Source organism: Salmo salar, chromosome ssa04 (genome assembly GCF_905237065.1).
Source record: "Salmo salar chromosome ssa04, Ssal_v3.1, whole genome shotgun sequence".
NCBI classification, from domain to species: Eukaryota; Metazoa; Chordata; class Actinopteri; order Salmoniformes; family Salmonidae; genus Salmo; species Salmo salar.
The window spans coordinates 73,677,186-73,692,358 of NC_059445.1; the positions used below are offsets into that span (position 1 = coordinate 73,677,186).

The 15,173-nt window shown below is 38.7% G+C and overlaps 1 long non-coding RNA gene across 1 annotated transcript in view; it reads right to left on the bottom strand.

The window, feature by feature from the left end:
• Nucleotides 1–15,173, bottom strand: part of LOC123742495 (uncharacterized) — a 47,764-nt gene that overhangs the window by 1,377 nt on the left and 31,214 nt on the right. The window lies entirely within an intron of this gene.

Consider the following 15,173-nt stretch of genomic DNA (forward strand, 5'->3'; position numbering starts at 1 on the left):
CTTTTGTTATTACTTCAGCTTATGAAACTGTATGGATATGAATATGACGTCACTAAGAAAGCCACCTCAATACAGTACATCACAATGAACAAGATAATTACAGTTGCAATTCTGCCATTGTTTTGTTTCTTTTTATTGGTTTGGAGAGTGAAAAAAAATGAATGTCAGATAGAGAAAGATCAGTCACCAGGACTTCCTTTAGTCTGATGGCACAGCTATTAAATGTGTGCATTCACAGTGGTCGCTTTCTAGTGGTGAGTGGGCGAGTTGGAGTTTTGAGTTGACAGTTAACAGCAGATTCCGGGATTAGTTTTTCCGCTGTTAGTGGGCTGATGTGGCCGAGTAGAGGATGTGGATTCTCATGATGGATCATTGTTTAGGTTTGAAATCTGTATGTGCGTAGCCATGTATCCATGTATCAAGGGGATGGCAGGACAGGCACACATGCATGTACAGTGGGCTCCGAAATTATTGACACCCTTGATAAAGATGAGCAATAGTGACTGTACAAAATAAATCATTCAAATACTGAGCTATATTGCATACTCCAAAAATGTTTTATACGAATTATTATTTATACTAATACAATTCCTCAGAGAAAGAGATTTTGTTTAACAAGTTAAAAAACAAATATTATTGTCCCCCCCAAAATATTGACACCCCTAAATATTCTTATAAATTAAATAGAGAAAAAGTTTAGTATTTGGTCCAATATTCCTAGAATGCACAAACACACACACATCGATGATCTGGGTACCAATGTTTCACAAGACCCATACAGAAGCCACCAATTGATACCTGCCAAGGTGCAGACAGGCAAGAAAGCAGTTTGTGTAAGTATGTTCAGATTGAGTGCTGTTATTCCTGCTTTAAGCTATTGAGATAACTTGGCAGACCACATGCACATCCTCATGGGGACATGCCCATTAGACTCCTGTTCACAGGGTCTCGCTTCAAGACAAGAAATCCACAAAGATCATACATGAGCATCAATCAACATGAAAGGAAATAGAGGAAATGATATATAATAATAACAAAGCTCATAAGCAATAGAATGGCAAAAGTCTTACCAAACTTTATACATATCAATCAAAAAGAGTTTATAAAAAAATACACACTTACAAACAAATACAATAATATGTTTTAGTATAATACATTAGACATAGATTCATCAATAATGGCTGTTGATCCCAAAAAGGCCTTCAACCATCTTGAATGTCCTTTTCTATTCAAAACTTTGGAAGCCTTCAACTTTCTAGCTGGAATAATACATTTAATAAAAATATATAAATATCCTAAAGCAAAAATATACACAAATAATATTGTACATTATCTGATTAAATTGCTTTAAAAAGGGGCACAAGACAGGGATGTCCTCTCTCCCCCCCTGTTTGCACCGGCAAATAACTGCTTGAAGAAAGAATTAGACTGGACACAAACGTAACAGGTATCAGTATTGTTAAATGAATATAAACTAAACTTATTTGCCAATAATCTCCTGATATACCTGACCAATATTGAAAATTCAATGCCCCCCTTGCAAAAAATATTTTCTGAATAAAAAAGAGAATAACTCATGATATACAGCATTCCTTTAAGTGGACCACAAAACTATCAAATACTTAGGATCAGTGGTGTAAAGTACTTTAGTAAAAATACTTTAAAGTACTACTTAAGAAGTTTATTTTGGGTATCTGTACTTCACTTTGCTATTTATATTTTTTACCACTTTTACTTTTTTTATTTTATATTACCCCTTTTCCCCTTTCCCTTACCCCTTTTTCTCCCCAATTCCGTGGTATCCAATTGGCTGCAACTTCCGTACTGATTCGGGAGAGGCGAAGGTGTGTCCTCCGAAACACAAACACAAACACAACCACAATGCCCGCTTAACCCGGAAGCCAGCCACACCAATGTGTCAGAGGAAACACCATACACCTGGCGACCGTGTCAGCATGCATTGCGCCCAGCCCGCTACAGGAGTCGCTGGTGCGCGATGGAACAAGAACATCCCTGCCGGCCAAACTCTTCCCTAACCTGGACAACGCTGGTCCAATTGTGCGCCGCCCCATGGGTCTCCCGGTCACGGCTGGCTGCGACAGAGCCTGGACTCGAACCAGGATCTCTGGTGGCACAGCTAGCACTGCGATGCAGTGCCTTAGACCACTGCGCCACTTGGGAGGCTTATTTCACTACATTCCTGAAGAAAATTATGTACTTTTTACTCCATACATTTTCCCCGACACCTAAAAATACTCGTTACATTTTTAATACTTAGCAGGACCGAAAATGGTCCAATTCACACACTTATCAAGAGAACATCCCTGGTCATCCCTAATGCCTCTGATCTGTGGGACTCACTAAACACAAATGGTTTGTTTGTAAATGATGTCTGAGTGTGACCCTGGCCATCCATAAATTTGCTTAATATAAGGAACTTTAAATGATTTATACCTTTACTTTTGATACTTAAGTATATTTAAAACCAAATACTTTTAGACTTTTACTCAAGTATTATTTTACTGGGTGACTTTCACTTTTACTTGAGTCATTTTCTATTAAGGTATCTTGACTTTTACTCAAGTATGACAATTGGGTACTTTTTACACCACTGCTTAGGATGCTTATTAATAAGTGACAACAAACAAGAAATATATAAAGATAACTTAATCCCATTACTCAACAATATGAAAGCAGATCTATTTGGAACAATTTTCCCATAAATCCTAGAATAAACCTCTTCAGAATGGCATGGCTCGCAAAGTTTTTACATTTATTCTCAGTAATACCAATTACCCCACCAAAGACATTAACAAAAAGTATACTCGGACATAAGACTTTATACAGGTAAATAAAACTCATAGAATAAAAAGTAAAGTTTATAGCTCCCTAAGTCTGAGGGTGGTTTTAACCTTCCAGACTTGGAATTATGTTAACTTGCCACACAAGGCTTTTACTTGAGACATATTGTTAAATACCACGAGCCTGTCCTCCCCAATTAAGGTGCCACCAACCTCCTGTATAAGATATACAAAACCTTGTAGAGAGCCTATGCAACTGACAACCTCAGACAAAAATATAAACGATTGGAACTAACCAAATGACAGTTGAAGATTTATGTTTAATCCAGTATAAATGTACAGTACCAGTCAAAAATTTGGACACCTACTCATTCAAGGGTTTTTCTTTATTTTTTACTATTTTCTACATTGTAGAATAATAGTGAAGACATCGAAACTATGAAATAACACATATGGAATCATGTCATAACCAAAAAAGTCCAAAACAAATAAAAATATATTTTATAGTTGAGATTCTTCAAAGTAGCCACCCTTTGCCTTGATAATAGCTTTGCATCCTCTTGGCATTCTCTTAACTAGCTTCATGAGGTAGTTACCTGGAATGCATTTCAATTAACAGGTGTGCCAGGTGTGCCTTAATTTGTGGAATTTCTTTCCTTCTTAATGTGTTTGAGCCAATCATTGTGTTGTGACAAGGTAGGGGTGGTATACAGAAGATGGTCTTTTACCAAATAGGGCTAAATCCATATTATGGCAAGAACAGCTTAAATAAGCAAAGAGAAACAAATGTCCATCAATACTTTAAGACATGAAGGCCAGTCAATCCGGAAAATTAAGAACTTTGAAAGTTTCTTCATGTGCAGTCGCAAAACCATCAAGCGCTATGATGAAACTGGCTCTCATGGGGACCGCCACCAGAAAGGAAAACTGAGAGTTACCTCTGTGGCAGAGGATAAGTTCATTAGAGTTACCAGCCTCAGAAATTGCAGCCCATATGAATGATTCACAGAGTTCAAGTAACAGATACATCTAAACATCAACTGTTCAGAGGCGACTGCGTGTCGAATTGTAGCAAAGAAACCACTACTAAAGGACACCAATAATAAGAAGAGACTTGCTTGGGCCAAGAAACATGAGCAATGGACATTAGACCGGTGGAAATCTGTCCTTGTTCTGATGAGTCCAAATTTGATATTTTCAATTCCAACCGCCGTGTCTTTGTGACGGAGAGTAGGTGAACGGATGATCTCCGCATGTGTGGTTCCCACCGTGACGCATGGAGGAGGAGGTGTGATGGTGTGGGGGTGCTTTGCTGGTGACACTGTCTGTGATTTATTTAGAATTCAAGGCACACTTAACCAGCATGGCTACCACAGCATTCTGCAGCAATATGCCATCCCATCTGGTTTGCGCATAGTGGGACTATCATTGTTTTCAGCAGGACAATGACCCAGCACACCTCCAGGCTGTGTAAGAGCTATTTGACCAATATGGAGAGTGATGGAGTGCTGCATCAGATGACCTGGCCTCCACAATCACTCAACCTCAACCCAATTTAAATGGTTTGGGAAGAGTTGGACCATAGAGTGAAGGAAAAGCAGCCAACATGTGCTCAGCATATGTGGGAACTCCTTCAAGACTGTTGGAAAAGCATTCTAGGTGAAGCTGGTTGATAGAATCCCAAGAGTGTGCAACGCTATCATTAAGGCAAGGGTGGCTACTTTAAAGAACAACAAATATAACATACATTTTGATTTGTATTACACTTTTTTGGTTACTACAGGATTTCATATGTGTTATTTCATAGTTTTGATGTCTTCACTATTACTCTACAATATAGAAAATTGTACAAACAAAGAAAAACCCTTGAATGAGTAGGTGTGTCCAAACTTTTGACTGGTACTGTATGTATAGAATTTATTATACAATAGACAACATCCACAAAATCTACATCACAATGACAGTCATGTCTTAAGTACAAAACTAACAATGGCTCAATAATCCATGCCTTCTGGGAATGCTATAAAGTCCAAACGTTATGGGCGGAGTTAGAAAATTGGCTGTCAGAAGTATTGTAAAATTACTTTTAATCCTTCTGTCTGCATATTTCAGGACATGTCATATGAGGGTGCAGTGAGATGTGTAGATTTGTAGTGTTTGAAAAAATAAATACAATCGTAGATTGAGAAAATCTTATTACATGGCCCCTTTGCTCTAAACAGTTTTTGTATATCACAAGAAGCAATGCATATGAACCATTCATAAAAGAACAATAGCATCAACATTAACAAATGGATGGATTTTCAGCTCTTAATCCCGACAGCACCAGCAGCCTTTACAAGTGAATGGAGGATAGAAAATGTGGTAACACTATTACAAGTGCCAGGATAATAAAGAACACAGCGAAAACTCCTATGTCTGATCTTGTTAATTTCTAAGCATTATGAGAGCCAAACAGCCTTTCTGAAGCCAAGGTCAAAAGTGGGGAGTGTCACACAGAAAAAAGAAATCATCGCCGATTTTTTTACAAGCTGGCAAAATCCATGGAAATAAAGGGAAAATATTTAGAGAGCTGTTGCTAATTGGCTGCCTGAGGAGTGGTGAAAGCCGAGGATCAGACTTAACTTCTCACTCAGGGACAAAAAGGTAAAGGGAAGAGGGGATACCTAGTCAGTTGTACAACTGAATGCATTCAACTGTAATGTGTCTTCCGCATTTAACCCAACCACTCTGAATCAATTTGTGGTGTGATGTTTAAGTAAATAATGGTGAGATGTGTGATGAAAACGAAAGCTCTGTAGCTACATATACTAACAAGAGCACTTTCGTACAGTGGTGTAAAGTACTTAAGTAAAAATACTTGAAAGTACTACTTATGTAGTTTTTTGGGGTATCTGTACTTTACTTTTTATATTTTTGACAACTTTTACTTTACTACATTTCTGAAGAAAATAATATACTTTTTACTCCATACATTTTCTCTGACACCCAAAAGTACTTACATTTTGAATGCTTAGCAGGACAGGAAAATTGTCAAATTCATGCAATTATCAAGAGAATATCCCTGGTCATCCCTACTGCCTCTGATCTGGTGGACTCACTAAATACACATGCATCATTTGTATATTCTATCTGAGTGTTGGAGTGTGACCCTGACTATCCGTACATTAAAAAACAAGAAAATGTTGCCGTCCGCTTTCCTTAATATAAGGAATTTTAAATGATTTATACTTTTACTTTCAATACTTAAGTATATTTTAGCAATTACATTTACTTTTGATACTTACGTATATTTAAAACCAAATACCTTTAGACTTTTATTCAAGTAGTATTTTACTGGGTGACTTTCACGTTTACTTGAGTCATTTTCTATTAAGGTATCTTTACTATTAATCAAGTATGACAATTGGGTATTTTTTCCATCACTGCTTTTTTTAATTAAATATTATTTACACAGTAAGTATACGGATTACACCATTGCAACAACATGTCAACCAATTTATGAGTTTATGCGAGAAACACTATTTTCCACTGCTTCTTACAGACCTGCAGGACAATTTTCTTTTACCAATGTACTGTGTGGAATTGGCCAGTAAGATACTTCATAACTGATAGGACCAAGGACTTAGCAAAGTGACTAAGGCTGACCCCTTGAGGAATAAGAAGGGAATTAGTGGAAGCAGTTGTTCTACAGTTACCTACAGGACCAGTCTGGTCTTGTCTATCAGTGGACAAACATGATTTTTGCCCCAGCTCAGACTCAGAGAGCACAATGCCAACTTTCAACTTCACCATACCTGTCTATTGTCTGTCTGTAACTCCGTCGCAGCACCATTTCACCAAGTCAAATTCCTGTACATGCAAATGTTTTTGGCAAATCTGATCAAGGTTTCTAACGAAAATATGTGATTTGTTCTGTTTTTTAAATTGGTGGTATGATTACTTAGAATCAGATCAGTACTTTACAGTCTTAATTATAATTTGTCTTGTCTGTGTCACTGCCAGAGAATTCTAGAGGTTTAAGGAACGTTCTCTCAAAACTAACTAGCATGTCCTATAGTGCTATATCAGAAGCCACATCACTCATTTTACAACACTTAGAAAAATGATTTGGTCCAGTCTGGGATTGATCCAAATTCCCAGCAACAGATTTATTTTAATCCATGGAAGGAGATATAGAATGAAATAGAAAACCACTGGATTTATGAGACATTTTACTATGGTTGGAGCACTAATATATTACATACTCGCACATCATTTTTATCATGACATCTGTCAAGTGAAAAAAATACTGACGCCAGAAGAATTATGCTTCAATTCGATGAGTCTGCCTTCATTTTTTATCCCGCAACTTATTTTCTCGATGGTGAACTACTTTCCAAGACAATAATGTAATGACAACCGTCTGTGGTATTTGATTAGTTGTCTATTACCAAGACACTTAAATCATGCACTTTGTACATGAAATCATCTCCAAATTTCCCCCTCAAAGAAAACATCTATAATTCATAATTTCATCATGTCTAATACATTTTTTCAATTGATGAGAACAGTAAAGATATCATTATCATTTTGCCACAGTGACACCAATGGTACACTATATATACATAAGTATGTGGACACCCCTTCAAATTAGTGGATTCGGCTATTTCAGCCATACCCGTTGCTGACAGGTGTATAAAATCAAGCAATCTCCATAGACAAACATTGGCAGTAGAATGGTCCATACTGAAGAGCTCAGTGACTTTCAACGTTGCACTGTCATAGGATGCCACCTTTCCAACAAGTCAGTTCATAAAATTTCGGCCCTGCTAGAGCTGCCCCGGTCAACTGTAAGTGTTGTTATTGTGAAGTGGAAACCTATAGGAGCAACAACGGCTCAGCCGCGAAGGGGTAGGCCACATAAGCTCACAGAACGGGACCGCAGAGTGCTGCAGCGCATAGTGTGTAAAACTCTTCTGTCCTCGGTTGCAACACTCACTACAGAGTTCCAAACTGCCTCTGGAAGCAACGTCAGCACAAGAACTGTTCGTCGGGAGCTTCATGAAATGGGTTTCCATGGCCGAGCAGCCGCACACAAGCCTAAGATCATCATGCGTAATGCCAAGCGTCGGCTGGAGTGGTATAAAGCTCACCGCCATTGGACTCTGGAGCAGTGAAAACACATTCTCTGGAGTGATGAATCACCCTTCACCATCTGGCAGTCCGACGGACGAATTTGGGTTTTGCGGATGCCAGGATAACACTACCTCCCCGAATGCATACTGCCAACTGTGAAGTTTGGTGGAGGAGTAATGGACAGGGGCGGTTTTTCATAGTTCGCGCAAGGCCCCTTAGTTCCAGTAAAGGGAAATCTTAACGCTACAGCATAAAATCACATTGTAGACGATTCTGTGCTTCCAACTTTGTGGCAACAGGTTGGGAACTTGACTGGCCTGCACAGAGCCCTGACCTCAACCCAATCGAACACCTTTGGGATGAATTGGAACGCAGACTGCGAGCCTGGCCTAAGTGCCCAAAATCAGTGCCCGACCTCACTAATGCTCTTGTGGCTGAATGAAAGCAAGTCGCCGCAGCAATGTTCCAACATCTAGTGGAAAGCCTTTCCAGAAGAATGGAGGTTGTTATTGGAGCAAAGGGGGGGGACCAACTCCATATTAATGCCCATTATTTTGGAATGAGATGTTGGACGAGCGTCCACATACTTATGGCCATGTAGTGTATGTAGGCATGTACTAATGAGAACTGTCAGCTCAGTGGGCGATTGATTTACTTGTAAAACAAAAACAAAATATTATCCAGTGATATTAAATATTTTGCCGTTGTTTATCGGACAATACGGTCATTGAGCTGGATTTATGAGGGAGGGCCTTGTAATCGTTTCACTGCGGCTGGGGCTAGTCTATGTGAAACTAGGAAAGGCGGGGTTAATTAAACCAATTCAAAACAAATAAATGTTTGGCAACCCATGAAAGGCTGTGGGAAACGTTCTGAGATTGAACCGGCTTTGGAATCCTAAACCTCAAGCTTTGATGGTTTTGACTTGATTCAGAGACTGAAAACAGAGATTGGATGTCCCAACTGGTGCTGAACTGTTTCACCCTCTTTTTATAACCAAACAGGGATGGGTATAATGCATACTGATGCCTATTGTTAAATGTATATTTCTTAAAGTAATTGATTACATTTAAAATGCTCACACTGTATTTTCCCTTTTAGGACATCTGGATTCATGCAGCTGAGATTTCCCCTCACCCTGGATAATGTTATTACATGGAAATACTATCAGGAGATAAGCTACTGTATTACACAGGAAGCTGCTGTGTTACATAGGAAGCTGCTGTATTACACAGGAAGCTACAGTATTACACAGGAAGCTACTGTATTAGACAGGAAGCTGCAGGACGATGTTGTGATGATAGTGTGGTAGTTATATCCTTGCAGAAAATAAACAATAACCCCTGAACAAGGTGATTCATAGTCAACTAACTCTGTCCCTGTAATAACAAGCGAAACCCAACCCTAAACCATACTTACTCATGTATTTGGGAGAGAGAGTTTGTGTGTGTGAGAAATATTTTTGAAAACGCTGCTTCTCACAGTATATCATCTAGTTGTGGATAAATCCTGGGAACAAACATTCTCCCAGGCCTGGTTGGCTACATTTAATTTACAGTGAAGTCACCCTGGAAGCACTACACAATCAAACAGGCAAAACGTCAGTACAGATACAAAGTGGAGTCGCAATTCAAGACGTATGTGGCAGGGACTACAAAAGGAAAACCAGCCACGTCGCGGCTGTTCGTTTTGCTTCTGGACAAGCTACAGTGTCTACCTATCTATCTACAGTGCCTTGCAAAAGTATTCATCCCCCTTGGCGTTTTTCCTATTTTGTTGCATTACAACCTGTAATTTAAATGGATTTTTATTTGGATTTCATGTAATGGACATACACAAAATAGTCCAAATTGGTGAAGTGAAATGAAAAAAGAACTTTTTAAAAAAAATTCAAAAAAATAAAAACGGAAAAGTGGTGCGTGCATATGTGTCACGATTGTGTGTAGGTACAGACCAAGGCGCAGCGTGAATATAGTTCCACATATTTCTTTTTTATGTGAAACTGTGCAAGACATACAATAAACAAAAACAACAAACTGTGACGACAGAGCTGCAATATGCACTAACTCAAAATAATCTCCCACAAAACAAAGGTGGGAAAAACAACTACTTAAATATGATCCCCAATTAGAGACAACGATGACCAGCTGCCTCTAATTGGGGATCATCCAAAAAACCCAACATAGAAAAACAGAAACTAGACCCAAACAACATAGAAAAATGTAACTAGAATAAACCCCCCAGTCACGCCCTGACCTACTCTACCATAGAAAATAAGAGCACACAATGGTCAGGACGTGACAATATGTATTCACCCCCTTTGCTATGAAGCCCCTAAATAAGATTTGGTGCAACCAATTACCTTCAGAAGTCACATAATTAGTTAAATAAAGTCCACCTGTGTGCTATATAAGTGTCACATGATCTGTCACATGATCTTAGTATATATACACACCTGTTCTGAAAGAACCCAGAGTCTGCAACACCACTAAGCAAGGGGCACCACCAAGCAAGCGGCACCATGAAGACCAAGGAGCTCTCCAAACAGGTCAGGGACAAAGTTGTGGAGAAGTACAGATCAGGGTTGGGTTATAAAAAAATATCCGAAACTTTGAGCATCCCATGGAGAACCATTAAATCCATTATTAAAACATGGAAAGAATATGGCACCACAACAAACCTGCCAAGAGAGGGCCACCCACCAAAACTCACGGACCAGGCAAGAAGGGCATTAATCAGAGAGGCAACAAACAGACCAAAGATAACCCTGAAGGAGCTGAAAATCTGAAAATCCCAAATTGTTTGCATAGTCAACTTACACACAGCTCTGACACACACACACACACACACACACACACACACACACACACACACACACACACACACACACACACACACACACACACACACACACACACACACACACACACACACACACACATCCCACCAGACATGCCACCAGGGGTCTTTTCACAGTCCCCAAATCCAGAACAAATTCAAGAAAGCGTACAGTATTATATAGAGCCCTAATTGCATGGAACTTCCTTCCATCTCATAATGCACAAATAAACAGCAAACCTGGTTTAAAAAAACGGATAAAGCAACACCTCGTGGCACAATGCCTCTCCCATGTTTTACCTAAATAGTTTGTGTGTATGCATTGATATGTAGGCTACATGTGGCTTTAAATGTATGTAGTTCTGTCTTTAAACTGTTCTTGTCTATTTGTGTTCTGTATGTCATTCTGTATTATGTTTCATGTTTTGTGTGCACCCCAGGAAGGGTAGCTGCTGCTTTTGCAACAGCTAATGGGAATCCTAATAAAGTACCAAATACCACACAGACAGTGTGGTGAAGAAGGCGTAACAGCGCCTCTTCAACCTCAGGAGGCTGAAGAAAATTGGCTTGGCCCCTAAAACCCTCAAACTTTTTCAGATGCACAATTGAGAGCAGGGCTCTCCAGAGGGTGGTGCGGTCTGTCCGACGCATTACCGGGGGAAAACTACCTGCCCTCCAGGACACCTACAGCACCCAATGTCATCATCCAGAAGGTGAGGTCAGTATAGGTGCATCAAAACTGGGACCGAGAGACTGAAAAACAGCTTCTATCTCAAGGCCATCAGACTGTTATATAGCCATCACTAGCCGGCCTCCACCCGGTTACACTATCCTGCACTTTAGAGGCTGCTGCCCAATATACATGGACTTGGAATCACTGGCTACTTTAATAATGGAACACATGCAGCTAACACAAATATATGGAAATGTCTGCTCTACCCAAAATTACAACCAACTAATTACAGCATTACCGCAAAAATGGAAGAGGCAAGTAGAAGGGGGAAAAAGTAAGGAACTTGTCTGTCAGCCCTGCATTTTTATTTATGTAACTAGGCAAGTCAGTTAAGAACAAATTCGTATTTTCAATGACGGCCTAGTGGGTTAACTGCCTTGTACTGCCTTTTTCAGGGGCAGAACAACAGATTTTTAACTTGTCAGCTCCGGGATTCGATCTTGCAACTTTTCGGTTACTAGTCCAACGCTCTAACCACTAGGCTACCTGCCGCCCCGCATTAAAAATAAAAATTGGTTAAAGAAAATTGTGATAAATAAAAATATATACCAGTTTCATTTAAGGTCCAAAAAATTGACAGCTGTGCCATATAGATTGCAAAAATAGTTGGAAAGAGATTTGATTTACAGATTCCATGGCACACAGTTTATGAAATGACTCAAAACTTTCAATTTTTCAATTGAAATTATACAAAATTCTTGCAACCAATAGAATGTTATGGGGGATACAACCTTCCAAGCTCTGCAGATTTTGCTGCGAGGAGGCAGAGTCATTTGATTATTTATTTTGGTACAGTCCATATGTAGTTTTTGGTCACAGGTCCAGGAATGGCTGAATAATCGCAACATTTACCTGGAGCTAACACAGTAGATTGCAATACTGGGTGATTTGAAAGGTCATTGTCAATTGATCAATAATATAATAATTATTTAAGCAAAAATGTGTATCTTTAATTTACAACCTGTAGAAACTATGAGAATAGAAAGGTTCAGAACTTTTGTGAAACATCACAGCACAGTTAAAAATATATGGCAAATAGAAATCCAATATGGACGGTGTTAAGAAATAGATGGGAGGGGTTGAATGGAGCTGAAGGGTGGGACTAATAACAACAAGATAACAAATGTAAAACATACTGGGTCTGTAAAATGTATATAGGTTCAGAACTTTTGTGAAATAGCACAGTTACAAATATAACGCAAATAGAAATCAAACTTGATGGACATCAGAAAAAGAGGAAGAACAGGACTAAAAACAAACAAAATATAACTATTGTAAAATAGTTTACATACACTCAATTAGTATTTGCTAGCATTGCCTTTAAATTGTTTAACTTGGGTCAAACGTTTTGGGTAGCCTTCCACAAGCTTCCCACAATAAGTTGGGTGTATTTTGGCCCATTCCTCCTGACAGAGCTGGTGTAACTGAGTCAGATTTGTAGGCCTCCTTGCTCGCATAAGCTTTTTCAGTTCTGCCCACAAATTTTCTACAGGATTGAGGTCAGGGCTTTGTGATGGCCACTCCAATACCTTGACTTTGTTGTCCTTAAGCCATTTTGCCACAACTTTGGAAGTATGCTTGGGGCCATTGTCCATTTGGAAGACCCATTTGCGACCAAGCTTTAACTTCCTGACTGATGTCTTGAGATGTTGCTTCAATATATCCACATAACTTTCTTACCTCATGATGCCATCTATTTTGTGAAGTGCACCAGTCCCTCCTGCAGCAAAGCACCCCACAGCATGATGGTGCCACCCCCATGCTTCACGGTTGGGATGGGGTTCTTCGGCTTGCAAGCCTCCCCCTTTTTCCTCCAAACATAACGATGGTCAATATGGTCAAACAGTTCCATTTTTGTTTCATCAGACCAGAGGACATTTCTCAGAAAAGTACGATCTTTGTCCCCATGTGCAGTTGCAAACCGTTTTCTGGCTTTTTTTAATGGCGGTTTTGGAGCAGTGGCTTCTTCCTTGCTGAGTGACCTTTCAGGTTATGTCGATATAGGACTCGTTTTACTGTGGATATAGATACTTTTGTACCGGTTTCCTTCAGCATCTTCAAAAGGTCCCTGTTATTCTGGGATTGATTTGCACTTCTCGCACCAAAGTACGTTCATCTCTAGGAGACAGAACGCGTCTCCTTCCTGAGCGGTATGATGGTTGCGTGGACCCATGGTGTTTATACTGACGTACTATTGTTTGTACAGATGAACGTGGTACCTTCAGGCATTTGGAAATTGCTCCCAAGGATGAACCAGACTTGTGGAGGTCTACAACTGTTTTTCTGAGGTCTTGGCTGATTTCTTTTGATTTTCCCATGACATCAAGCAAAGAGGCACTGAGTTTGAAGGTAGGGCTTGAAATACATCCACAGGTACACCTCCAATTGACTCAAATGATGTCAATTAGCCTATCAGAAGCTTCTAAAGTCATGACATCATTTTTTTTTTACATTTTCGAGCTGTTTAAAGGCACAGTCAACTTAGTGTATGTAAACTTCTGACCCACTGGAATTGTGATACAGTGAATTTTAAGTGGAATAATCTGTAAACAATTGTTGGAAAAATGACTTGTGTCATGCACAAAGTAGATGTCCTAACCGACTTGCCAAAACTATAGTTTGCTAACAAGAAATGTGTGGAGTGGTTAAAAAACGAGTTTTAATGACTCCAACCTAAGTGTATGTAAACTTCCGACTTCAACTGTATATTTACCTCAAAAATATATGGGGGATTGGAAATGATGCAGACATTTACATTGATGGAAGCTACAATTTATCCACCCCCTAAGAATAAAAAATACAAATAAATAAATAAAAATACAAAAACAAAATGGAACACTTGTCACTTTAAATGTTTAAATAATGTTTACATACCGCTTTACTCATCTCATATATCTATCTATCTATCTATCTATCTATCTATCTATCTATCTATCTATCTATCTATCTATCTATCTATCTATCTATCTATCTATCTATCTATCTATCTATCTATCTATCTATCTATCTATCTATCTATCTATCTATCTATCTATATATATATATATATATATATATATATATATATATATACACATACATACATACACACTGTATTCTATTCTACTGTATTTTAGTCAATCCCAGTCCGACATTGCTCAATCAAATATTTATATATATTTCTTGAATCCATTCTTTTACATGTGTGTATTGTTGTTGTGAATTGTTAGATACTACTGCACTGTTGGAGCTAGGAACGCAAGCATTTCGCTACACCCAGAATAACATCTGCTAAATATATGTGACCAATAAAATTTGATGAAATCTGTTGTGGTTTCATGGAGGGCTACATTACAGGTTTGCTCTGGCAATGACAGAAAAAGATTAACCAACATATATATGTATACTGTTGTTATTTCTCTAGATTTTCTAAAATAGAACAACTGAAAACATTCATTGAGGCTAGATTGATCTCTTATCTATAACACTGTAAAAATAGAAAGGCTCAAAACACCATGATTGTGTAATGAAACCATGAAAAGTAATGCATCTAACCTGAGATCTGGTGTTTGGAGGGTGCTTGAATGTAAACCCAATGTAAGTGTTATGATACACAAAAAGTATTCTAAAACAGAATAGAAGTACTCTGAAACACCCAAAATCGTTCTTCAATCTGAATATTGGTGTTTTTAAGACTATGAAAA